This window comes from Pelodiscus sinensis, chromosome 17 (genome assembly GCF_049634645.1).
Source record: "Pelodiscus sinensis isolate JC-2024 chromosome 17, ASM4963464v1, whole genome shotgun sequence".
NCBI classification, from domain to species: domain Eukaryota; kingdom Metazoa; phylum Chordata; order Testudines; family Trionychidae; genus Pelodiscus; species Pelodiscus sinensis.
In genome coordinates, this window is record NC_134727.1 from 9,842,873 (window position 1) to 9,869,353 (window position 26,481).

Consider the following 26,481-nt stretch of genomic DNA (forward strand, 5'->3'; position numbering starts at 1 on the left):
GGGTAGGGAGAAAAGAGTGGGCAATAAAGGATGTGCATGTGAGAAACAAACAAAGGAGAGTCTGTTTTTCAAAGACAGAGAAGGGAGAAAGAAAAGAAAGAAAGGAGGGGGAAAGATATTGAGGTGGAGGTAGACTATAGATCAGAGAACATAAAGAAAAGAGTGGAAATAAATGTGAGAAATAGGATGTACGTAACTTTCAGGGAAACAGATTTATTTTATTGGTTTTTCATAGAAACAGCCATGTAAAATTGGAGAAAAAGCTGGATTTTGAGCACTTACTGTTATTACTTTCTTTTGGGGGCATCTTGTAACGGGTCCACCTGCTGGTGAGTACCCTATTGCAGTCAAGTGGACCATGCAAGGTCCTTGCCTGGTCGTCCTGTCACCTCCAAAGTCCTGAAATCAGGGGCTGACTAGCCCTGTACACAGTGCTAGTGAGTCTCTGTAATGCTCTTGTGGCCAGTCTTTGGCCACTGGATCTGGGCCTTACCCAGATCTAGGTTCAGCTCACACTGGGGCTATGTCTAGACTGCAAGCCTCTTTCGAAAGAGAGCATCTAGACTGTACACGGAACTTTCGAAAGAGCAAGCCGCTTTTTCGAAAGAAAGCACCCAGTGAGTCTGGATGCTCTCTTTCGAAGAAGCCCTATTTACATTCAAGAACGCCTTCTTTCGAAAGAAGCACTTTCGAAAGAAGGAGTTCTTCCTCGTGAAATGAGGTTTACCGCCGTCGAAAAAAAAGCCGCGTTCTTTCGATTTAATTTCGAAAGAACGCGGCTGCAGTCTAGACGCAGGTGAAGTTTTTTCGGAAAAAGGCTACTTTTCCCCAAAAAAACCCTGAGTCTGGACACAGCCTGGGAAATGGCGGTAGTGCTGATCTTCCAGTCAGGGTACAGACCTGGCTGGGTCAAGCTCCTGAGAAGTGCCTGGCCTTAGCCTGAAAGTACTACATTGTCCTGAATTTTGCTTCAGCTACCCCAGACTAACACGGCTACATCTCTATCACTGGCCTTAGCCTAGCAGTCTCTTTTACACCTCTCTGCTGGGTCCTAATTGGCTGTCACTGAGAGAGCCACTCCATAGTGCTTGTAGGACCTTTTCTCCACTCCTCTTGCTGAGATGGGGTGCAACAAGACTGCTGGCTTCCTGTAGGGGATGTCAGGGTCTAGTCCAGCCCATCACAATCTAAAAGCCTTTGTGGGTGCTTCAGAAATAATTAAAATACATGTTGTTTGCCTGATGAGTTTTCAGTCTTAGGGCTTTTTTTGTTTTGGACTGGGCAATATATTACAGTATGTCACATTGATTTTGCTGCTCACTCTGGGTTTTAAGGTTAAATAATAGGAGAAAAAAAAGGAACCAGAATTTACCAAAGTATCTACACAAACCTTTAGGGTGACAGAGGCCTGAATGAGACAAACCTAATGCTTCTGCTTGCTGGTTATTTTTGTCTAGGAATCCTTGTCATGAACTTGGACCTCATTTGCTGGATACTGTACAAAAAGATGGCTTCTGCCCCAAGAGAACTTTCAATGTAAGTATAAAACAACAGAACACAGACTGGGACAAAAGGGAGTATAAGGAAACAATGAGAAAATAGTGCTCAGCATAAGAATTCTAGCACATTTTTGTAGCAAAGGTGTGTTTTAAGGCTGGATTAAGAAGGATAATGAGAACATTTTGTGCCAGTTTATTCAATGCTCTTTTCAAGTGTGAGGGGTAGCACAGGAGAGAGCCTAAAAGTGCTTGTTATAACATGAACAGGTTGGGGGCTGATAGTATGCACAAATTAGTGATAGGTGCTGATATCAAAATAGCAAATAGGAGGTAAGCAGGGTGAGGAGTGATCATGAAGTGACTTCAATGTCAAAACAAGCACCTTATGTTTCATACATTAGGAAAGGAGGAGTTAGCAGAGGGATGCAAAGACTGAAATGACATGGTCAAAGTAATGGGAATGGCAAACAATCTTTAAAGCAACATTCAGAAAGTGGGGAAAGATTGTGTTTGTCAAGGCCAGAGGAAAACATGTTGCAGTAATCAAGACATCACATGAGGAGAGCCTGAATGAGAATTTTAACTCTGTGGGTAGATGGGAAAAATTATGTCTTGGGTATGTTGTGCAAAAAGAATATTTGGGACTGACAAAAAACTTTTATATACAGACATGATGTAATTACGTGAAGGTAAAATTCTATTTTTTGTCATTTGCTTTCTTACCACAAAAGAAGCCAGGTCCTGGACTAGAAGCCAAAACAGGTTAAAAGGTCCCCCACAATACTCCTGTGTAAGGGCTCTCTAAACACTTCTTTCAAACTCATATGTTCTTAAGTTTTTGGGAAGTGTTTTTATATTTACCAGACCTTCCTACTTCAATAACATATAGAATTTTAAGCCTATTTTAAGGTTTGTCTTAAAATTCTTTATTATCATTTTATCCAGATAGAACCATTGAAGTTCTATGTATGTTTTACAGGCACCTTAGCCATCATGTCTCCTTTAAATATAGTTTAACATGGAATATAAATCTACTTCTGCTCAAAAGGTATAGAGCTGAGCTGAAAACTGAAATTTCTTTTTTGCAGGACATGCTAACATTTTGATTTTTTTTTAATTGTAACAAAAGGCTTGAATTTTGAAATATCCTGCCAAATCAATTTTATCGTTCATGTTGGAATATATATAGATTATAACATCTGTGAGTTTTGCCCACAAAAGTTCATGATACTATATATATATTTATATATATATATGTTAGTCTCTAAGGTGCCACAGGACTGCTCTTTTTTTTTTAAATGTGTTTTTATATTTTATCTGTGTTATATTAAAATACATATATTTAATACAAAGATAAAAAGATAATGAAATCTTGAAATTTTACAAAACTATAAAATTGAAATGATTAATCTTGACTTTTAACAATTGAAAATTTCATTGAAATTTACATTTTCCTGTGATTCTGGAAAATGGTTTCATTGGAAATGTTTCAAAGAGCTCTCAGTCAGAGGTTATTTGGCATAATGTCGCTAAACCCTTTCCTTGATACTAATCTTTTGAAGTGAGTATGTGCCCTTACTCCACATAAATAAACAGAATTGACTGTTAAAAATCAAGGCTAATAAGAAAAAAATACCTAGATATCATAAACTCAGAGTTTGCAAACTCGGACAACACTGACAACAGCAACCTATTAAATGTGCATTGTTCCAACTTTGAATTGTGTTGGAGGGATTGATACCCAAAGTGCAGACACTGTGTTCCACCTTCAATCTCCTTGTCCTCTTGAGGAATTATTCATGTTATCACTGTGTTTGTCTTTGTTGTATGGTTATTTTAATTGGTTTGAGCACTTAATCCAGCTCTAATGCCACCTCATGCTGCCTTGCCATCCTGAGCCTTTTTGACTACTGTGCTGCTTTACTTGGCAGTTACTGACACTGTGCTGCCAAGTCTGTATCATGCTGACGGTTATAATACTATCTGCTTCTACCTTTCTTCTGTCTTGATGTCTACTACTTTTCCCCTTCTGCTCCTGTACTACAAAAACAAAACAAAACAAAACAAAAAAGAGAAATCACTGGATCAATATTTTACATAAGTGAGATAATTATTTTATTGTTTTACCTAGAGAGCCCATCTCTCTCGTTTGATATCTGAAGTGGATATTTTTTTGTCCGAGAATGTCTAAAATATGAAAATAAAATAAAGAGCAGGACATTCCTGAAGCATTGATAAAAACATAGGAACTGGATGTTTTACATTGCCTTTTTCATACTTTAACTATCTCTTTTAAGTGGCAGCAAGCAGGATTTAGTGTACAATCTTTTCTTCATCATCCATGTTCTAAATGACATACTCCTTGCTAGTCAAGCAGAATATACATTATCACTAAAAGTGTGATAGGTTATTTTAATGGATTTTTTTCATTGCTAAAGCAGTAATGATACAGCAGCTTCACAGCACAGCATCTTATTTTAGAGATGAGCTGTCATTTCAGTTATGTCATTCAAACTTTTTTTTCTGTAAAGAAAAACACTTGGCTTTTTCATCATTTAAAAAGTATAACATGTCCAAAAAGGCCTTAGACAATATTATTGCATGCCACAAATCAATCTTGCAAGTTTGAATGATAAAAAGCAAAATGTCAAACATATACTTTTTTCTCCTGTCAAAATGATATTCTTTTGCAGTATCTTTAATGTGCATTTATGTATTTTCCAGCTCACCAACATCTAAGATTTCTTGAAGGCACAAAGGCATTTAGCATTGTTTTTGTTTTTGTTATTTTAACCTGGGCAAAGTACAGAAAGTTTTAAAAATATTCCATGGTACAAATCCTCCCCATTTTTTGTGTGCTTCAACCGGTAAAACATGATAGTTAGCACATACACAGAACCTCCCACATAAGCCATTCAAAGCATTTCACATTATTTTTGATTTTGTAAGGTTCTGAGCGCTTCCTGAGAGTGATCACCCCCTAAAAAGATTGTATCTCCACAGAGGTTCACATTAAACAATCACAGCACCCTTCATAGGATGGTGTATATTATTCCCATTTTACTCAGAGTATCTGAAGTAAAAAGACATTGAATGACTGACCTTACCTAAGGTCACACAACAATGACTGAGCACAATAATTGACCTTACCTAAGGTCTGGTTGTGGCTTTCATGCACTTTCATAATATAAATGTTAATCAATAATAAATCACAAGTCATTGCCATCAAAGTTTTCAAACTCTCAACCCTATATACTAACCACTAGAAAGTTTAATAAATTAAAATGTGAATTGTTCTTTATGGTATGTCTGGACTGCATGTGAGATTGCAATTCGGATGAATTCTGAAGGCTCCAAAAGTGCACAAACACTTATCCCTGTGTCTGATTTTAAGCAGCAGTTGTATCATTAATTTAAAGACTCAGGGTACATCTACACAGAAGGGCTAAACTCAAAATAATCTACGCAACTTGAACTACACTAATTGTGTAGTTTAAGTCAAAATAGCTTATTTTGACTTTTGGTGCTGTCTACACAGCAGTTATTTCAAAATAGAGCACTCCTCTCTTGACTTCCCTTACTCCTCATACAATGAGGGTTAGAGGAGTCAGAGTAAGAAGCCTGTTATTTCAAATTTATTTCAAAATAATGGACTTGCTGTGTAGACACATACTACATTATTTTGGAATAACTGACATTATTCCTCAATAATGCTTCTGTATAGATGTAGCCTCAGTGTTTAAAATTAAGCATGGGTGTCACTGTTTGCTGAATCGGGGCCTAAATGTTTAAATGATACATTTACAATTCTAAAGATATTAATAATAAAACCCCAACAAGATCATCATGAACATTCTCTGGGGCCACATAAAATGATTTATAATGACAGTCTTGGGAAGACCAGTTTAGATTTTGCAGTTGAAATTTTTTAGCCTCACTGTCAGCAGTTTTAAAGTGTAGCAAAGGATGTTTTTCTGTTTTCCTAATTATTCCATTCAGAAAAGTCCATTATACAATTCTATAGTAATAGGAGTATATAGTCTCAATATTTAGAAGAGTGTACATAGAAAAAAATGGATGTTTCCTTACTTGTTGAATATGCATGTTGATTGTGCGCTATATTTCATTCTTAATTTCAGTTTTACATGGCCATCTAAAAGCATTTCACAGGTGTTTGCTGAAACTCATTAGACCATTTGGAATTCCTTCATGCTCCCTAAAAGGCAATTAAAACGTGTCTGCAAATTACCTCATGTGGTCTAAAGCACAGCTGCTTCTCATCCTCCCGTTACTATATTGCATGTCCAAATAACAGAAAAGCTGCTTTGATACGTGGAGTTTACAAAGGAAAAAGTGGCGTTATAGGTGACAAATCCTCTGTATGCTTGTTAAATTTGCTCTGCTATTGCCATCACAAAGAAAAAGCAATGTTAAGGAGGTAAGAGAAATAGCTACTTTATTGAGTAGTTAATGCAAAACCATCATGTTGTTTAGTCATTCAATGAGCAGTGGCTATAGTCTTATGAAGCCCATCCATCTACAGAGGTTGTAGGTAAAGCATTAGTGATGCCAAGTGAATTAGATGCAGTTGGATGGAAATCCAGTTACTTGCTTCTGTTTAAGGGTGAAAAAACATCCCTACTGTTGGTAGATAATCTTACAGTACTCATTAGCACTCTGCAAAGATTTGGGAATTGAAAACTCAGTTTGAACTTGTGATATTTAAATGTATTCTGAAAGAATCAGAATCTAAGGACCTTTTTCAGTTGTCACTCCAAACTTATTGACGCAAAGCTCCCATTAAGTTCAATGTGAATTTTCCCTGTGGAAGAAAGGAATACAAGTAAGGTCTTCAGAATTTAGCCCTGAATGTGTATGCGTATTTATGAGGGATGGGAAGTGTTGGCAGGGAAGGGGAGGAACTCAGGGCAGGGAGAAGGGGATGCTGAAGTCAAGGGAGGTGGGAGATACAGAACTTAGGACAGGGGGCTCAGGATAGGGGGCTTGGAGGTGGGGGGGGGGCTTATCTTTGGCCATGAGAATGGCAATGCTCTGGCAGTGACTCCTCCCAGAGGGCAGGGGCAGCACTTCCCTGTCAGCGCCCCCCTAGTTGCCCTCCCCTATGGCCAGCAGGCTGTCTAAGGGGGACCAGACTCCAGAGGCTGCCTTCCCCTGCATCTGCTTGAATGACTAGCTATTTCTCCAGAGTGCAACAACTTCCACAGGAGAGATGAGGGAGTCCCACATCCCACTGTCCAATAGCTTAGTAGTTAAGAGCACTCTCCGGAGGAGTGGTAGAAATGCTGTACAAATTCTTTCCCTTCATCAGGCAGAGAGTAGAACATGGATTTCTCATGTCCCAGGTGAGTTCTCTAAATGCTGGGCAAAAAGTCACAGGTGGGCACATCCCTTTCTGGGTCCTGTACAAAATCTGGCATCTGAGCACACTTACCAGATGGTGCTGTGATACTGCGCCATAAAGAAAGAAAGAAAGAAAGAAAGAAAGAAAGAAAGAAAGAAAGAAAGAAAGAAAGAAAGAAAGAAAGAAAGAAAGAAAGAAAGAAAGAAAGAAAGAAAGAAAGAAAGAAAGAAAAACTTGTATGCTGTATGGCCCAAAAGAAAAGCATGTGAATGGTCATTAGTGCTCTTCCATGTTAGACAGACTAGAGCTTTGAAATACATTGTATTGTTGGGAATTAGAAGTAATACTAATTGTGTGTGTATGTTCACTTAGGGTATGTCTACACTATCCCCCTAGTTTGAACTAGGGGGGGTAATGTAGTCATACGGAGTTGCAAATGAAGCCCGGGATTTGAATTTCCCAGGCTTCATTTGCATAAAGCCGGCCTGCACCATTTTTAAATGCCGGCTAGTTCGGACTGCAGCTACACGCGGCATGAACTAGCTAGTTTAGATTAGGCTTCCTAATCCAAACTAGCTGTACACCTAGTTCCACAGCTAGTGGCGTACAGCTAGTTCGGATTAGGAAGCCTAATCCAAACTAGCTAGTTCGTGCCACGTGTAGCCGCGCAGCACGCAGTCCGAACTAGCCGGCATTTAAAAATGGCGCCGGCCGGCTTTATGCAAATGAAGCCCGGGAAATTCAAATCCCAGGCTTCATTTGCAACTCCGTATGACTACATTACCCCCCCCCCCCCGTTCGAACTAGGGGGGGAGTGTAGACATACCCTTACATAGTGTTAGATTTAACCATGTAAACAAAGGGTTCCTGTCTGTAACTACGTTCTATTGCTTCAGGTATCCAAAAAGGTAACGTTAATATTTAATTGAAACTTGAATGTGATAACATCATTATCATACTTCTCTTTGAACTTTATAGAAAACTCTCTGCAACTTGTTACCTGTGTGTACATAGGAAATAGGTAATTTTGTTTCAAAGCCACAGTGCTTCACACAGGGCAATTGCATTCTACCAAGGGGCTGCCAGAGAACCATATAAAGAATTCTTGGGCTCTGATCCTAGATCTCAGACCTGCTTTCGCTTTGTCAGGGGAAGTTTTAGTCACAAGACTGAGGTTCCCAGTTTGAGTATGTCTACATTACATTCCTCTTCCAAGAGAGGAATGCAAATACAGACACCCGAAATTGCAAATGAAGCATGGATTTGAATTTCCCGTGCTTCATTTGCATAATTGTGGACTGCTGCTTTTCCGGAATAGCTTCTTTCAAGACAACAAATGGTCCCCACGGGGTTATTTTGAAGGAAGGGTTTTCTACACGGGAGGTTCATTTACTGGACACCACAGGGCAAATAAGTGATGGTCACATAAACACCACCCTATACCGAAAGCCTACCTGCATGCCTCCAGCTTCCATCCTGCCCACACCACACGATCCATTGTCTACAGCCAAGCACTGAAGTACAACCGCATATGCTCCAACCCCTCAGACAGAGACCTATACCTACAAGATCTTCAACAAGCATTCTGGAAACTACTATACCCACACGAGGAAGTGAGGAGACAGATTAACAGAGCCAGACATGTACCCAGAAGCCTCCTGCTACGGGACAAGCCCAAGAAAGAAACCAACAGAACACCACTGGCCATCACCTGCAGTCCTCAGCTAAAACCTCTCCAACGCATCATCAGTGATCTACATCCCATCCTGGACAATGATCCCTCACTTTCACAGGCCTTGGGAGGCAGGCCAGTCCTCGCCCACAGACAACCTGCCAACCTGAAGCATATTCTCACCAGCAACTATACACCGCACCATAATAACTCGAACTCAGGAACCAATCCATGTAACAAACCTCAGTGCCAACTCTGCCCACATATATACACCAGCAACACCATCACAGGACGTAACCAGATCAGCCACATCATCACTGGTTCATTCTCCTGCACATCTACTAATGTAATATATGCCATAATGTGCCAACAATGCCCCTCTGCTATATACATCAGCCAACCTGGACAGTCTCTACGCAAAACAATAAATGGACACAAATCAGATATTAGGAATGGCAATATACAAAAACCTGTAGGAGAACACCTCAATCTCTCTGGACACACAGTATCAGATTTTAAGGTAGCCATCCTGCAGCAAAAAAACGTCAAGACCAGACTTCAAAGAGAAACTGCTGAGCTACAGTTCATCTTCAAGTTTGACACCATCAACTCAGGATTAAACAGAGACTGTGAATGGCTTGCTAACTACAAAAACAGCTTCTCCTCTCTTGGTATTCACACTTCCAAATCAGCTACTAGAAGTGGGCCTCATCGTCCCTGATTGGATTCACCTCGTTATCTGTAGCCTGATTCTGGCCTGCATATTTATACCTGCCTCTGGAAATTTCCAGTACATGCATCTTAAGAAATGGGTCTTTGCCCACGAAAGCTTATGCGCCAATACATCTGTTAGTCTATAAGGTGCCACAGGACTCCTCGCCACTTTTGGTGAATCTAATTATAAAAGTACTCACCAGTTTTGGAGATTTTTTGCCTCATTCTTTGTAGTTTGCCTGAATGAACAGTCTCAATGTAGTTCCCCTAGGACTACGGTGACAGGGGCCTCATTGAAAAGATGTGGAGTGGCAGCGATGAAAGTAACTTAAAATTTCTTACAGGTAGTGTCCTATTGCAACCTAGGTCCTGGCTAGCTCTTTAAAAATAATGCCCTGCTGGCTTTGCAACCTCTTGCTTGAGCTGTGCATCAGGGCGCACCCGCTCACTTTCACCTCTGTGTGGCGGAGCACCTCAGTGATAAATTTCACTTACCTGGGAAATGGTCATCTGGTACAGTGCAGTGTATGCCCTGAGGCAGAAAACACATCTCAAGCTTTTACCCTGAAAACTTAGGTGCTGAGTTAGTTTAGGCAGTTGCAAGTTTAGATGATAGGAGAATGGGAGTTTTATGGGTGGTAATGAAGCCTGAAACTGGGTCTTGGATGCCTAAAGAAATATTTGTGGGTGTTAGTCATTTTTTCTTTGCCTTGAAAAGTTCAGCAAAGCCAGTAGCAAGGATTTGGAGGATTAGAGCCTTAAGGTACCAATCCTGAAGACACTTGTATTCCTATGCATCTGAATAGTATCGCTGACTTTAAATAGACTACTTGTATTTGTAAAACTAGGCATATGGTGAAGTGCTTACAGGACTGGATACTGGGGACATATCTATGATACACAGCATTTGCCAATACGGCTAAAAGGCAAGCGGCATAAACACTGTTTGTTGTCACTTTTGTGGACAAAAAACTTCTACCCCCTAGGAGTGGCATTTGCTTTGTCAGCAGGAGAGTACTCCTACCAACAAAGCACTGTTCACAGTAGTACTTGTGGCAGAAAAGCTTTTGTGGTTTGATAGTGCGGGGAGGGGGATTAAACACCTTTGAAGCACAAAAGCTTTGCTGCTCAGTTGCAAAAGCCATAGATTTGCAAATGACTAGGGGATATCTATATTACTAAGTTTTGTTGAGGAAACTAATATTGACACACAGAGATCAATAACGGCGAAGTTGCCAATGCGTGTTCACTCTTTCCCCCTCCGTCGACAGAGCATGTTCACATTGGGAGTTTCCCTGTTGACTTGTAACCCACAGTGCCTGGTGACACCACCTGTTGCTAGGTGTTTCAGGACCACAGAACATAGCACAGAACATCTTGGGACTGGGCAAAAGGTCCCAGCAAGCACTGCTTTGTTCAAGGGCTTCTGGCATCATTTTGTGCAGCGAGAAAGGATAGATCCTGCCCTTCACTTGCACACTTTGTTAACTATCATGAGGACCTCGCGCAGAGCAGCAGAGATCATGTTGAAATTACTGATAGAGGAAAAAGACTCGAAGGAATTTGACAGTGTGGGTGATATGGACAGCAGCAATCTGTTATGGCATTTGGCAATCACAGAGCAGCTATACAGGACAGAGCAGTACTTTTGAACCAGGGAAATCAGCACTGAGTGGTGGGACCACATCATCATGCAGTTGAGGGATGAAGACCAGTGGCTACAGAACATTAGGATGTATAAAGCAACCTTTTTAGATCTGTGTGCTGAGCTGGCCCCCAACCTGCGGTGCAAGGACACTAGAATGAGAGCTGTCCTCTTGATTGAGAAGCATATGGTAAGTGCTGGCAACTACTGATAGCTACTGATCAGTTGCAAATCAGCTTGGAGTGGGGAAAACTACCATTGGTACAAGGCCTGCCGACGGGATGGTGGAGACAAAGGGGCCAGTTGCCCCAGGGTCTGGCAATCCAAAAGGGCCTTTTTAGAACTTAGTTACAGTCTTGGCCTTCACAACATCTTCTGGCAAAGAGTTCCACAGACTGACGGTGCATTATGTAAGAAATACTTCCCTTTCTTTGTTTTAAATCTGCTGCCTATTAAATTCATGTGGTGAACTGCTAATTCTTGTGTTATAAGGAATACATATTATTCCCTTAAGGTATGTCTACACAACAGCACTATTTCAGAATATTTGACATTATTTCGAAATAACATTGTGCGCGTCTACACAGTAAGCTGCCTTTTCGAAATAATGTTAAGATGGAGCACTTCTTACTCCTACTCCTGTAACCCTCATTTCACCAGGAATATGGGAAGTCAAAGGAGGAGTGTTCTTCCTTCAACTTCTTGCTGTGACCAGTGGCAAAAGCTATTTCGACTTAAGCTACGCAATTGATGTAGCTGAAGTTGCATATTTTAATTTGACTTTTTCCCTGCTGTATAGATGTACCCATATTTATTTTCTCCACACCAGCCATGATGGCCTCTATCATATGTGCCTTAGTAATTACTTTTCCAAACTGAAATGTCTCAGTCTTATTAATATTTCCTCATGCGCAAACTATTCCATATCCCTAATAATTTTTGTTGCCCTTTTCTGAACCTTTTCCAATTCTTTTTTGTTTTTGAGATAGGGCAGACACATCTGCACTCGCCATTCAAGATATGGGTGTTCCATGGACCGGGCCAGCTGACCATATAGGTAAACAAAACAGTCGCCCAGAGAATAGGATTAAGGGGCACCAAATTAAATGGGAATGATTACCTTCTCCATTTTACTGTGCCATTTCAAATTAATGTTTTTTCTCTTTCCAAGCATTATTTACTCCACTTTTAATCATTCTTATAAATTTTGATTCTTTCAACAGATTGCCCAATTTGCAAAAGCATGAGCAGCAAAATTTTAAATGTGTACATAAATTGATTGCCCCGTGCAAAAGAGTTACAACTCAAAGACAGACTTCATTCAGAATCATGGAATTAAGGTTTTCAGAGCTTCCCAAATATCAATGCTTTATTTTTATTTTTACATTGTTCATTTTAAATGTCAAGCAAATAAAAGTAAAATTTCATTCTAGACTTTGAATTTTTATTGTATTGAATAGGGAGTGGGGAATCACCTAAATCATAGTTTGTCTGGGGTGCCAAAAACACTTGGGCTGGCCTTGACCGTGGATTTATAGAGGCAATATGATATTTTCTTTCTTATTATCCATCCTTTTCTTAATCATTCCCAATATTTATAGCTGCTACACATTGAGTGGATGTTTTCAGAGAACTATCCACAATGTACCCATGATCTCTTTTTTGAGCGGTCACAGCTAGTGTAGGTGCTATCAATTTATAATGCTTTAAATTCTGTGGGCTTGTCTTCATATACAGTGCTGTCATGGCACTGACCAAGTGCTACTGCTTCAGAGCTTTTCCTATCCCTGAGAGATGGTAGCTATTTTTATGGGAGAAACCCTCACATTAGCATAGTGTTGTCAGTGTAATTATGTTATTCAGGTGTGTGGGTTTCCCATAACCCTAAGTGATGTAGTTATAACAACTTAAGTCTGTAGTGTAGACCAAGCCTGTGTCTGTAGTAAAGGTCAAATTGCAACCTTCATATTTTGTAGCAAAAGGATCCACATCTTGAAAGTAGGTAGAAATTATTAACCACAGAATGACTGTCTATACATTTATACATATTCATTTTGGAAAAGATGATACATACAGCAAGTTAAGCCTACTTTTTGATCAGGTCTAGCTTGTGCGCAAATTGCATAGAGAACATGGATTGGCAAGCTAAAATCCTTTTAATATTCATTAAATTGTGTATTCATGGATACAGTATCCAAACATTCAAAGCTTATTTAAAAAATAGCTCTGAGACTGAAACTCTTTTAAGTAATTTGCAGAATTTTGAAATGTCCTAAGATCTCATATCTATTTAGTTTGAGTTAAGGGGGTAATAGAGATTTAAATAAAGATTTCCATAAACCTCTTTCCCAGTACCCATGTCTAGGCTAGATTCTGATCTCAGTAATGGAGCCAAATAAGGTCTATTAAATAACTTGGCTTTACCAGACATTGAAATCAGAATCTGTCCCTGTGTCTTTAAAAATGAAATTCAACAACTTCAGAATCTTTCCAGTGAAGGGAATTTTTGTTCTCTTCAGGGAAATGCACATTTGTAATGGTGGAAGCTGATATGGCACCCTTCCCCATGCTTTCTTAGTTATTGTGTCTTGAAAAGAAAATCAACTACCCAAACCTACAAACTTATGGAGGAAAATCTCCTTGCAGAGCAGACAATTCCTTCTGTACTCTAATCTCCTAGCTATATAAACTTTTATGCTTCATCATATTCTGTATTCAGCAAATACATTCATGGACAACAGATGGAGTCCCATGTATTATAAACAAAGTATCAAATCCATTATGATTTCTTATAGAAATCACTACTATTCTAACCCTTTTATTTAATTGTGGCTGCATTTTTAATTTAATTGTCTTAAGAAGCCTGAAGTGCAAACATATTAAACGAATAAATAAAAGCACATTGAAAAGAGCCTTTTTAAAGCAGAAGTGAAAGAGAGGGAGACATTATTTACAGGGACTTAGAAATGTGCTCATGTTAATGTTAACAAAACATTAGAATTTGGCTGATAAACCTGATTTCTATCTGCATCTGAGTACTGTGTACATGGCCCATTATTGGTTATTCATTTTTTCCTCCCCGAACACAAATTAAATAAAAAATGCAGAATGTATCCTATGTAGGTAAATGACAAATTGAAGTGATATGCTATTCTAGAGAAAAATCAGAATAAACTGACTTTTCTTCCCTTGGACTGGTGGTCACGCTCTTGAAAATAATCTGTTCAGTGATGCAGTAGGTTTTCAGTCTTTAAGGCCTTGTTAATATTTACCTGGAAGGTGGAGTTAAGATATACAACTCTAGCTACATCAACTGCGTTGGTGGAGTCGTCGTATCTTAATTCGACCTTCAATGCCATCTTCACAGTGGAAGGTCAATGAGAGCAAATGCTCCCATGGACTTCCCTTACTTCCTACAAATTGAGGAGTACCAACATCGACAGTGGCGCCTTCAGTGTTTGATTACTAGGTCTTTACTAGACCTGCTAGTGATAGTGAAGATATGGCCTAAGTGCAATGATGACTGTACACTAGTGCCTCTCAGATTTGAAGAACTGCTTCTCTCTCAGATGTGAAACAAATATCAGCTTTAGGCTGTTGTACTTCCTATCTGGGGCTCTTAAATTTTCCAGATGCTTTTTGCAAACCAGCTCCATATGAAAATACAGACACTTGTCTGCATCCAGCAGGGCTGGCTCATGTCTGCTCTTTTCATATAAATTCAGTTGTGATCATAGTACTGAACAACACAAAAGGAAGGGGGACAGTAACATGAAGGAGAACAGAATTAGGATACACAGCAACCTGGAGAAATTAGAATAAGGTGGCTGCAGGCAACAATATTAGTAAATCTATACACCCTAAGAGGAGTGTACAGAACAAATGCAAAATCTGGGGGTGGTAACCAAACATCTTTGCTTATCCCCTTAAAGTGAGTTTATTTCCATCTTGTGTCTATAATGAAGTCCCAATATTCGTCTCATGTAAACAAACACTCTAGAAGCATGTCTACATAGCAGGGCAAAAGTCAAATTAATCTACACAACTTGCGCTATGTCAATTGTGTAGCTGAAGTCAAAATAGCTTAATTTAGCTTTTGGTGCTATCTACAATGGCAGGAAGCTGAAGGAAGAACACTCTTCCTTCACCTTCCCTTACTCCTTGTGAAATGAGGGTTACAGGAGTTGGAGTAAGAAGTTGTCCAGCTTGCCAATATTTCGAAATAATGGCTTGCTGTGTAGACGCACTCTTTGTTGTTTCGGAATAACTTACGTTATTCCAAAATAATGCTGCTATGTAGACATACTTTAGGTGTAAAAGGGGGTTTTGGATGCTGTCAGGGGAGGTGAAGGCAATAAGGCCTCTACCTTAAGAAGTTATCCACAGTAAGGAGAAAAAAATGGAAAACACAGATTACATACATAAACACAATTGTGACCAGGCACCAAAGTGATAGGCTTTAACAGATAAAAGGGCAGATCCAAAATACAGAACAATCTCCTTGATTGCAGCTCCCTCTGCTCTAATCTTTCAAGGTCATTTTGCAATTTGGTTCTGTTCTCCAGTGTGTTTGCTACTGATGAAGGAAAACAGTTGAGGGGTACAACTATTACATATAAAAAACCCTGCAGCCCCAGTGTTACAAGAACATTATGTAGGTTGTTTAAAGTCAAACACTTGGCAATTAGGAAATGCAAGCATTTAGGTGCCTATGCAACCTTAATACAGCCCCTTAGGTCTATCCATGGAGACAAACAGCATTCAAAATGCACCATGGAATTTTTAGTGCAGGAGCCAAATGGTGACTTACTGTGCAGAAGGCTAGCGCACTGTATACTGACCCCTGGTTTGCTGCGTATTACGTCTCCATGTGGACGAGCCCATAGCACGGGAAGAATCAACCATGTGTGTCAGATTTTTAATTTACTTTTGATTGCTCCCTTAATCTATCGGCATTGTTTCTCTTGATTTTTCCCTCCGCACTAATCTCCATAGGTGACTTCTGTCATGCTGACTGGCGACACTCACAATAATGAGTGCCTACCTCAGGGCAAATCATCAAAAACAGGGCAGAGACCCCAAATTACTGGTGTGTGTTCTGTAATTAGATTTCACCAAGCCAGTGACAACCATGAACTGCTGGATGCACCAGTCTTACCGTGGAGTCACAAATAGTCCCACTAGACTCCTAAGCCTATCTTGACACTCAAACTGTAGCTAGTGGCAAATAGTCACTTACACTAAAAATCACACCCGATGCAGGCTGCTTCCAGTCCTAACTGACCAGTCACTTGGCCTCAGATAAATTGATAGGCTAGATTTTACACCAGAGACAATCCTGTAATAATCTATTTATCAACTAGAAAAGAAAGGAATAAGATATATTTATTGGTTAAAGCAAACAAACTTATACACAAACAAATTAGTATCTAAACCCTAAGGCCTCGTCTACACCAGGACGTGACATGTCTGCCTCCACTGCCCATGTGTTAAATTTTAAAACATGTGCTTTTTCCTAAGCTGTCCATCATGCTAGGGATGAGCATCTCATAAAAATCCAGAAACCTATCTCATTATCATCCTTCAAATACTTCTTCACACTGATGTCTACAAAAAAAGCTTAACAAAGGCTAGGGGGTATATTTGTATGACAGCCTGTCATGCTTTCTGTGTCCATCTCTTGTTTCTTGTCCTATAGTGAGATTGCAAATTTTTGGGGGTGGGGACCATCATTTTGTTTGCTGTTTATACAGGACGTTGCACAATGCAGCAGAGGTATTAGAACCATTTATATAGTGGGGCTGTTGACAGTCACTGTACCAAACTGTAAATCCTTTATGTGATGGATGGAAATCACTTAAAGCTAGAGGGTTCAGAGGCACGTCCAATCCACCTAGTTTCAGAAGTGGGGTCCTGGTCCGTGACTAGTTGCTAGGGTAATACCAAATAATAAAAAATATTTGACATCTCTTTCTTTCTCTCTTCACATTCAGCCTCTCAACAAATCTCATCCTCACCTTTTTATATGACACTTGTAAACTCTGCCCCTTCTCTGCCCTCTTCTCCTTGGTCCCCACAGCCCAAACATTTTTCTCCCCCTCCTCATCGACATGTCTGTCTCTTTCTTCATTATCATCAATTTGTAGCAGCTAAAATCATCTTTGCCTGTATCACCAGTGCCTCTGCTCCTAACATCCCTTTCCTGCCTCTCCCACAGTACTCTCAAATGCCTCAAACTCATTTCTAAGGCTCTGTGCAGCCCTGTTTCTGCGTACATCTTTTCACCTATGCCTCCCCACTTCATCGCTGGCATCTGCCCTTAATCTCTTCTCTCCTTACTACTTTCTTTGTCTTCCCCTGACACTTTCACCCCCATTACCCTTTCCTATGATGCATGGAATGACATCCCTCTCCCGAGTGCCAAATAGACTCGCACTGCTGTCCTTCAAAAGCCTACTTCCTTCACCTTGGTTGTCGCTGCTGTGGCATCCACCCCTTCACTGTCTGATCCTGCTCTCTTGCCGTATTTTATAGCCTAATGCAGCACCCATTGAGGTCAATGGGGATATTTCCATTGAATTTAAGAGTCTGGATTAGGCTCTCTGTCCCTTCTGATACAGTATTTTTTTCTGTTCTTGCATGGCTTGTTTCCTCTATAATGTGATGCACATTACATATGTTTTAACTTTCTCCCATCTTTAATCTTCTTTGCCTTCTTTATCTTTATTTTCTATATCTGTCTAGTGTAGGGTGAAATTGAGGCTAGATTCTCCCTGGACAAGAGGGTACAAGAAACTTTCCCACACTGTTGACAGAGGCAAGCCACAGTGTATGCAATCTGAAAAATACCTGAATTTCTCCTCAGTGGGTACCCCGATAGATTCTTCTGATTACAAGAATCATGATCCTGTTCTTTTGTGCTACTGTCTCAGTGGAGAGTTTTTTCTGCAAGAACTCCTGCATTGAAGCCAATGGAAATGTTTCAATTGACCTTAATGGGATCGTGATGAAGATCTTTGGGTAACTTTGTACATGTCCACACAGCAAAGAAACAGCCTCCAACCCCGCAGGATCCTAAAGCCTGGGCTTCAGCCCAAGCTTGGAAGTCTGCACAACAATGAAACAGCCCCAGCGCCCTAGCTTGAATCACTGGCCCAAGTCAGCTATAGGCTGTTCTCTACAGTGTGTGAACATGCTGTTTGTCAGTGAGTAAAATATATTGCAAATGAGAGAAATAAAGAGTTTTTCCTATGCCCGTCCTGTTGATGCAGAGTTAGAATATCCTTTGTGACCCTTGGATTATTCGTCTTGCTAATGAAATCCCACTACATGACAAAAAGTAGCATAAAATGTGTTTGAGACTGACATACATGTAACCTTATTAAATAGAAATAAACATTTAGAAAACATCTGCTTTTAAGTTTCTTTACAGTCCAATAATCATATACCACAGAATAAATATTTGGTGGGGAAATAGATCCTAAAGCAATTTTGTATAAATTGCACAGTATAAATGTTAAGCAGAATAGATAAAGCAAAGACGAAATCAGCTTTTATTCATTCACCCTTTGCTATCATGCTGATTTCTGATTGACAGACAGGTGATAACACCAAGCTTGGGAACAGAGAGATAATTCAGTGATGTCATAGGAAACATCATGACAATTCTATTAAGAGCTAGGAAATGTTATTTTTAAGGTGCTGTTACTTATAAGGGCATAGAAAGCAACTAGAAATTCTTAGCCCTTAAGAGGTCTTGCATGGCTGAATTGCAATAATGCACTTCTATGTACATTAACCTGAAACTGTGAATTATCAAGAGGATTAAACTGTCTTATCGGAATTCCCCATTCTTCAGTAATCATTGTTTAAATTCAATTACTTCACACTATATACTCAGAATTGAAAAAGAAATATCTTCACTTTTTGTTATGTATCAGCAAACCATCCCCATACTTCCATTCATTAGTAATACCATGGCTACTGATTTTTCATTATCTGAGAGGAACTTTATATTTAATTTTTTTATATGAAATAATATTCAAAATATCCATGCAAATGTACCTTTGGTGAGATTTAAAATTACTACTGTGACAGTTAAAATGTGTTAAGTAAAATAATTGTAAATTGATTATTATTTTTAAAGGAGAGAATGGGTATTAAACTTTTGCCACCAGTCATATTTACAGTTAATATTGCTAAGGACAATCAAGTCTTACATTTCAAAGTGCTGACTGCAGTAAGGGTCAAGAAGGATATCACCCACCAATACACAAAAGTGCAACACAAGCCCGGGGCATTAAAATATAATTTATATTCTCTTCTCCTGGAGCACAAGGAATTGATCATTGTGGATACCAGCTTTGTAGAGCCAATGGCTGATCTGTTATTTCAAATTCTAGGTTTTCATTTTGATGGTTTTGTTAGAATGAATGAGTTATTGTAATAACTCTATTGCTTTTTTAATTACCTAATTTATCATTTTAAAACATGCTTTTCACTTACAGTATTTATTTTCCAGTATTTTGCTTTTGACTTAACTTTACTTACAGTGTCAACATACGTTTAAATGGGATGGAGAGTTAGCAAGGGAAGTCAGTATTTGGCATATTAGTATGCAGTACTTATAAATATATTCTCAGACATCATTTAAGTAAACCATAACAAAACAAAGGATGGTGACAACCTCTGCCGTTTTATTACAGCACGATAAAAGTATGGTGGGCTTTAATTGAAAAAATATAAGCATTCCATGTCTTAAACCAAAGGAAATAAGTATCCTACAATAAAGCTTACTGAATGCATTCTCCTGTATCAGAGAACTGATAGCACAGTAGGACTGGCAGCAACTTTATTCATCTTTCATTCGCCCTATGGATGAGATTTAAAATTGATTCTGTGTCAAGTAAAGCACCATGATCTGATGAAAAACATGAAGATAATTTGATATCACTGCAACAGCTCTCCTGAGTTCTTATACCAAAGAGCTAAAATTATTCATTGCCTTTTCAAAGCTTCAGTGGCAGTGGTTTCCAGGGGGCAGATCCAACTCCCGTTACAGTCAAAGAAAACCTCACATTCGCTTTAATGGGCATTGGATCAGGCCCCAGGCTCTAAATTTACTCGATCAACCACCAATTCCAATCAGCTTATTTATTAACATAATGATGATCTAGTGTACATATATAAAGTACCCAGATTCCACAGTGATGGATGATTCGCAAATGTTTTAGATAGATGAGCGAGAGATAGAAATTGTATATGAATAATCTATTAGGGTATGTCTACACTACAGCGTTAGTTCAAAATATCTTATAAGATATTTTGAAATAACGCGTCTACACACAAAATGCATTTTGAAATAGTGTTCTGCTATTTCGAAATAGTGCGTCCACACTGGATGCTGAATCACATTTAAGGCCAGCTGAAACCGGTTCTAGCAGGGCATCAGGTCAGGAATTACTTAGCCTCAGGCAGAAGCCACACAATCTGAGGCTTGTGCTTAAAGGGACCCCCTGGACAGCCAGTTCTCAGCTTTCCCTGCTTGCTTGCCTTCCTCGCTAAGGAACAGCAAAGCATTTTTGTCTCTGCCTGCTCTGACTCGGACACCACAGCACTCGGTGCCATGGAGCTGGAGCTGCCCCTGCCCCTGGGCACTCTGGTGCTTCTTTTCGATGTGTTGCTGCAAGCCTTGCTGCTCTTTCTGCAGGCTGCCTCGCAGACCCCACGCCATCCTCCAGACCCTCCTGGGGTACGGGGAGGAGCAGCTGCAGCTCCCGGATGCCAGCATGCCTCGCTGCATCTGGACACCAGCAGTGACTGTGGGGACCAAATCGTCCTGGAGCACTGAGGAGACCAGGAATGGACCCAGAACTTCAGGATGAAGAAGGACACCTTCCTCAAGCTCTGTGAGTGGCTCGCCCCTGCTCTGCGGCGACGGGACATGCACATGAGACCCACCATTCCCCTCCACAGGAAGTTCTCCATGCCGGACAGCTACTGATCCATGGTGAACCAGTTCGGCGTGGGGAGATCCACTGCTGGAGCAGTGCTCTTGCAGGTATGGCAGTCTCCGGCCACTGTGGCAAGGTGGGGGGGGGGGGTGCGAGGAGGGGATGGGCTCCTCTACAGAAAAGGGGGGGAGGGAGTGCAAGTCCCCTCCATGGGAGGGTTTGTTCTGTCCCATCCACATTATGGACTGCCCTCGGTGGCCAGGATTGCAGGGGGGGAGGGAGGGGTTGCTCCAGAGAGAAGGAGTGTGGGGCAGTGGTGAGGAAGGAGCACTCAGCCACCCTGGTGCCCCAGTGACTCTTGGTGGTTTTGTGTCTCTCTCTGCAGGTGGTCAAGGCCATCAACAGAGTGCTGCTCCTCAGAGACATCTGCCTCACTGATATGGATGCAGTGATTGAGGGGTTTGGTGCCCTGGGCTTCCCCAACTGCGGGAGGGCAATCAACGGGACACACATCCCCATCCCTGCCCCAGACCACCAGGCCTCCCTGTACATCAACCAGAAGGGATACTTCTCGGTCATCCTGCAGGCTGTGTCTGACCACCGGCCAGTTTGTGGACATTAACGTGGGCTGGTCCGGCAAAGAACACGACATGCGGGTTTACCGCAACTCCTCTGTGTGCCAAAGGCTGCATGCCAGGACTTTCTTCCCGGACCGCCACATCAGGGTCGGGGACATGGATGTGCCTGGTTGGGGATGCAGCCTATCCCCTAGAACCCTGGTTGATGAAGCCCTACAAGGGACACCTCAACCCCACCCAACAAGCCTTTAATGCCAACCATGGCAGGGCCTGCATCATGGTGGAGGGGGCGTTTGGCTGGTTGAAGGCCCGTTTTAGATGCCTCTTCAGCTGCCTGGACCAATCCGAGTTGAATATTCCACACGTGGTGGCAGCATGTTGTGTGCCGCATAATTTGTGTGAGAGGAAGCGGGAGGCTTCCCTGCCGGGCTGAATGGCAGAGGCCGACCACTTGGCTGGCCTGTACGTGCAGCCTCACACGGCTGCCAGCCAGGAGGCCCATTGGGGGGCTGTTCATATCTGGGAAGCCCTGTGGGAGAGCTTCCACTGTGAGGAGGACTAAAATCTCCCTGGTGTGCCCCACTGGGGGCTTGTGCCTCATTTCACCCTCACATCCTTTCACTGACTCCTCCCTAACTCCCCTTCCCATTAAATAAAGACATGTGGTGACAAAAACAAACTGTTTATTGAACATAACTGGGGGGAGGGGGGAATGAGGGCAGGAAAGGGGAGGTGAGAGGTTGGGAGAGGGGAAGGGGAAACCTGGGAAGAGGGAGCTGGAAGGGGGAGGCGAGGGGAGGAAGGGGAAGGAGAAGCTCAGGGTTGGGGGTCTTGCTGGCCCACCTGACTCCCAGCACTGTGGATGCTGGGGCCTCGGCGTTCCCGGGGGAGAGTGGGTATGGAGGGTGGGTCAGGCGGGGGGGGGGGGGGGGGAAGGGAAGGAAAAAGTGGGAGGGGGAACAGGGGGTAAGGGAGGATAGAAAAAAAATCAAGAGTGTATTCAATATGTTATACATGTATTGGTCTCAAGATATTAGAGAGAAGGTGGGTGAGATAATATCTTTTATTGGACCCATTTTTTTGTGTGTGAGACAGAAACTCTTGAGCTACACAGAGCTCTTCTTCAGGTCTGGGCCTTTTATAGAGGCATGCAGCAATAGAAGGCGCCTAAGCAACTTCTGCAGGTCTCAGTGAGGGAAAAATTTCCAATGAGTGTGAGACTCTCATACGCCAAATTGGAATCCATGCACGATCACCCAAAAAAGAACAGAAGTCTCTTTTATCTTTTGGTTGGCAAAGGGTGCAGGTGCACAAGACCATCCCTTGCTGGCCAAATGTTGTATTGCAGGCACTCCCTGCCTCAGTTTTCTTCCTTGAGTTGTGTTCAGTTCTGGAGAAATGTCTTAAGTCTGCAGCTAAGTTGCAAAAGAAGAAGTCCAAAATACAACTGTTCTGTCTTCTATTTGTTGGGTCGTCTTTCTAGATGCATTTAGGCCCTAAGATGAGCCCTGTGTTCGGCTACATTTGAGAGCCTCTTTCTCCACTCTGGGACAGAGTGCTGGACCTAAGCTAGTTCCCTTTCCCCTGAAGACTCAGAGCCTTTCATGTGCACCTACTTACCCATTCATTCCCTCCCTCACGGTGGTTTCAATGAACAGACTGGACTTTCTCAACATGTCTACTAAGCTAATTAACTGCCACATACAAGTAACTAATTACTCACAAATGAATTGGGGTTGGATAATTCCCCTTAGAGAACTTATCACTTGTTGGCTGGTCCCTGGCTCCCTGAGAGGGCCAGCCTCTATGACATGGTTATTTTGAAGTTTATTCTCCAGTGATATTATGTAACTTAAGAAGAATTTTAGTCTATCATGCTTCCAGAGTTTGAAAAAAATTATCCCTAGTTTCAGTAACTTGCTTCCCAATAGCTACAATATTTTGCCTATCCCAAGCATTCTCTCTCTCTCTCAAAATCTTCCTGCCTGCCTGCCTGCCTTTCAGTGAGTCTATTTGTTCAAGAACTCAAACAGTAATTTGCCACCAAATTAGGTATTCAGCTTTCTCTTCTCCTAACTTAACACAAGGTCAGAGTTTGGTTGTGCTAGGAGGACTGGCAGCCCTGGAAAAGGGACCGTTTTCCATAAAATCTGAGTTCCAATGGGCTGTTGTTCCAAGGGACACAATACTGAGAGTGGCCCCTGGGAGCAGCAAGCCTGCAGGGGATAGCTATCCTGCAGAGTGTCCACTGGGGGCAGCTGCCCCACCAAGAGAGTGGCAGCAGGGCTGGGGCTCTGACATTTTGGCTATGTCTACATGATAGAGTTTTTTCCAGAATGTGAGAGGTATCCCAGAAAAACTCCACTGCGTCCAGGAAACGTGTCTGCTTTTCCGACATTTTTTTTGGAAGAGCAGATGCGCTCTTTTGGAATCCCTGTAAACCTCCTTTCCTGCGGAAGAAGGGCTCTTCCGAAAGGAGGTTTCTCTGAAATTTGGCCCAGTGTAGACGGGCCAAATTTCAGAAAAGCCTCTTCTGAAAAAATAATGGGAAAAAGAAGTGTAGTATAGACATAACCTTTGTCTGCCACCAGGAAAGGTAAATGGAGGGGCGGCGGGGAGCCTAGGAGACAGCCCCTTCAACTCACCCTGGACTGGGCTGGGGAGAGGGAGGGAGCCAAGGGATAAAGCTCCCTCCCCCACCCTTGGCTCTCCCCAACCTTGGGAAGGGCTGGGGTAGGAGGGAGAGAGCCTCCCAGGCCCAGCTGAGACAGGAATGGATAGAACCCCTTGCCCTGGGCCAGGCTGGTGTGAGGGAAGGGGGCAAGGAGAGAGCCACCCTGAGCCAGGTCAGGAGGAGGGAGGGAGGCAGAGAGGCCCCCCTGCCCCAGGCCAGGGAGGCATCCCTCCTTCCATATCCTGGGCCGAACAAGAGAGCTCAACCCCACCTTGGGAGGGCAAGGGGGGAGGTAGAGACCCCTGGAGGCAAGCCAAAGGACAGGATACGTAGTCCCCACTGCCCTGGGGTGCCTCCAGAGAGAAGCCAGTGGCCACTCCCACTCCCTACCCTGAGCCCATCCTCACCCCTGCTCTGACTACTGCACATTCCACCCCTTTCTCTGAGCCCCTCCAACCCTCACTATGGCACCCTCCCATTCCCCCAGCCACCTGTCCTGAGCTCCCCACATCCCCAAGACTCTGTCCTGACTCCTGAACTCCACATACAGCCACCCCTCTGCCCTGACAGACCAGGGCAATGACAGATAGTGCTTTTAGTCATAAATAACTTTAAAACATTAGTAAAATGTGCAGAATGTCTATCTGTAACTCCATAGAACTATAGAACTGGAAGAGACCTCAGGAGGTCATCAAGTCCAGCCCCCTGCTCTAGGCAGGATCAATCCCAACTAAATCAACGAGGCCAGGGCTTTGTCAAGCCGAGACTTAAACACCTCTAGTGATGGAGACTCCATTACTTCCCTAGGTAACCCATTCCAGTGCTTCACCACCCTCCTAGTGAAATAGTTTTTCCTAATATCCAACCTGGACCTCTCCCACCACAAATTGAGACCATTGCTCCTTATTCTGCCATCTATCACTACTGAGAACAGCCTCTCTCCATCCTCTTCAGAGCCTCCCTTCAGGAAGTTGAAGGCTGCTATCAAATCCCCTCTCACTCTTCGCTTCTGCAGACTAAACAGACCCAAGTCCCTCAGCCTCTCCTCATAAGTCATATGCTCCAGCCCCCTAATAATTTTGGTTGCCCTCCGCTGGACCCTCTCCAATGCATCCACATCCTTTTTGTAGTGGGGAGCCCAGAACTGGACAAAATACTCCAGATGTGGCCTCACCAAAGCTGAATAAAGGGGAATAATGATATCTCTGGATCTGCTAGCTATGCTCCTCTTAATGTAACCTAATATGCCATTAGCCTTCTTGGCTACAAGGGCACACTGTTGACTCATATCCAGCTTCTCATCCACTGTAACCCCCTGGTCCTTTTCTGCAGAACTACTACTTAACTGGTTGGTCCCCAGCTTGTAACTATGCTTGGGATTCTTCTGTCCCAAGTGCAGGACTCTACACTTGTCCTTGTTGAACCTCATGAGATTTCTTGTGGCCCAATCCTCCAATTTATCTAAATCACTCTGGACCCTACCTCTGCCCTTAAGCGTATCTACCTCTCCCCCCAGCTTAGTGTCATCCGCAAACTTGCTCCTAACATTGTTTATTATTACATTCACAATTAAAAGGAATAATCGCTTTATATAACATTCCTACATACAGAAGCAAATAAATGTGCTCTTCCACGTTGAGTCTCATACTAATATTTAAGGATTAGTTCTTAAACTACCAGAATGCATCTCTCTCTCTAGATATATAATTTTTTTCCTATGGGATGAAAGTGATGTCATCACATCATTCTGTATCCTGTTGCCCCCTCTGCCCTCAGCCACTTTGCCTCCTTCCTCCCTCCTCACCCCCAGTGCAACAGGGCCTCCTCCCTCCCCAGTACTCCAGTGGGATGGGATCCGCATGGCTTCTCTCCTCCCAGGGGGGCTGAGAACTGCATGCTCTTCCCCCTCAGGGAAGTGCCAGGAATGCTTTCCCCTCTTCTTCCTCCTGGTGGGGCTGTGAGGAGCCTGGCTTTCTCCCTCGCTCCTCCCAGGAGGGCTGGAACCACAAGCCCTCCCCCTTCCCTCCTTGTGCGGCAGAGAGGGTCTGGAAGCCGCAAGACCTCCCCTTTTCCCCCTCATGGTGGGGTGGGAAGCTGTGCATCTTCCCCCCTCCTTGGGGGAGGGAGCCATGCAGCCTCCTCCTCCCTCCCGTGCTTCAGAGGGGCGGGAGTGGGAGCTGCAAGCCACACACCCTTCCCACACCTCCATTCCCATCACACACTCCCTCGGCTAAGACCCCTGCATCTCCAACCCACTCACTGACCTCTCTGCCAAGACCTCACACACCCTGCCTCCTCACTTAGCACCCTGCCGAGACCCCGCACCTCCAGCCTATTCATGTCCCCTGCCCCAGGCCAGACACCTACCCCCAGCCTGTTCCTGC

At 42.6% G+C, this 26,481-nt stretch overlaps 2 long non-coding RNA genes across 2 annotated transcripts in view; both read right to left on the minus strand.

Annotated features, from left to right (window-relative positions):
• The window catches only part of LOC142818685 (uncharacterized), a 291,806-nt gene that overhangs the window by 39,446 nt on the left and 225,879 nt on the right, over nucleotides 1-26,481 (minus strand). The gene's annotated exons all lie outside the window — the stretch shown is intronic.
• LOC142818658 (uncharacterized) overlaps nucleotides 3,274-26,481 on the minus strand; it is a 45,547-nt gene continuing 22,339 nt past the window's right edge. Inside the window, exons 3-4 of the long non-coding RNA XR_012896237.1 lie at nucleotides 5,589-5,715; nucleotides 3,274-3,539 (exon numbers count right to left, since the gene is read on the minus strand). This is a non-coding gene — a long non-coding RNA (uncharacterized LOC142818658). The remainder of the gene's footprint in view (nucleotides 3,540-5,588; nucleotides 5,716-26,481) is intronic.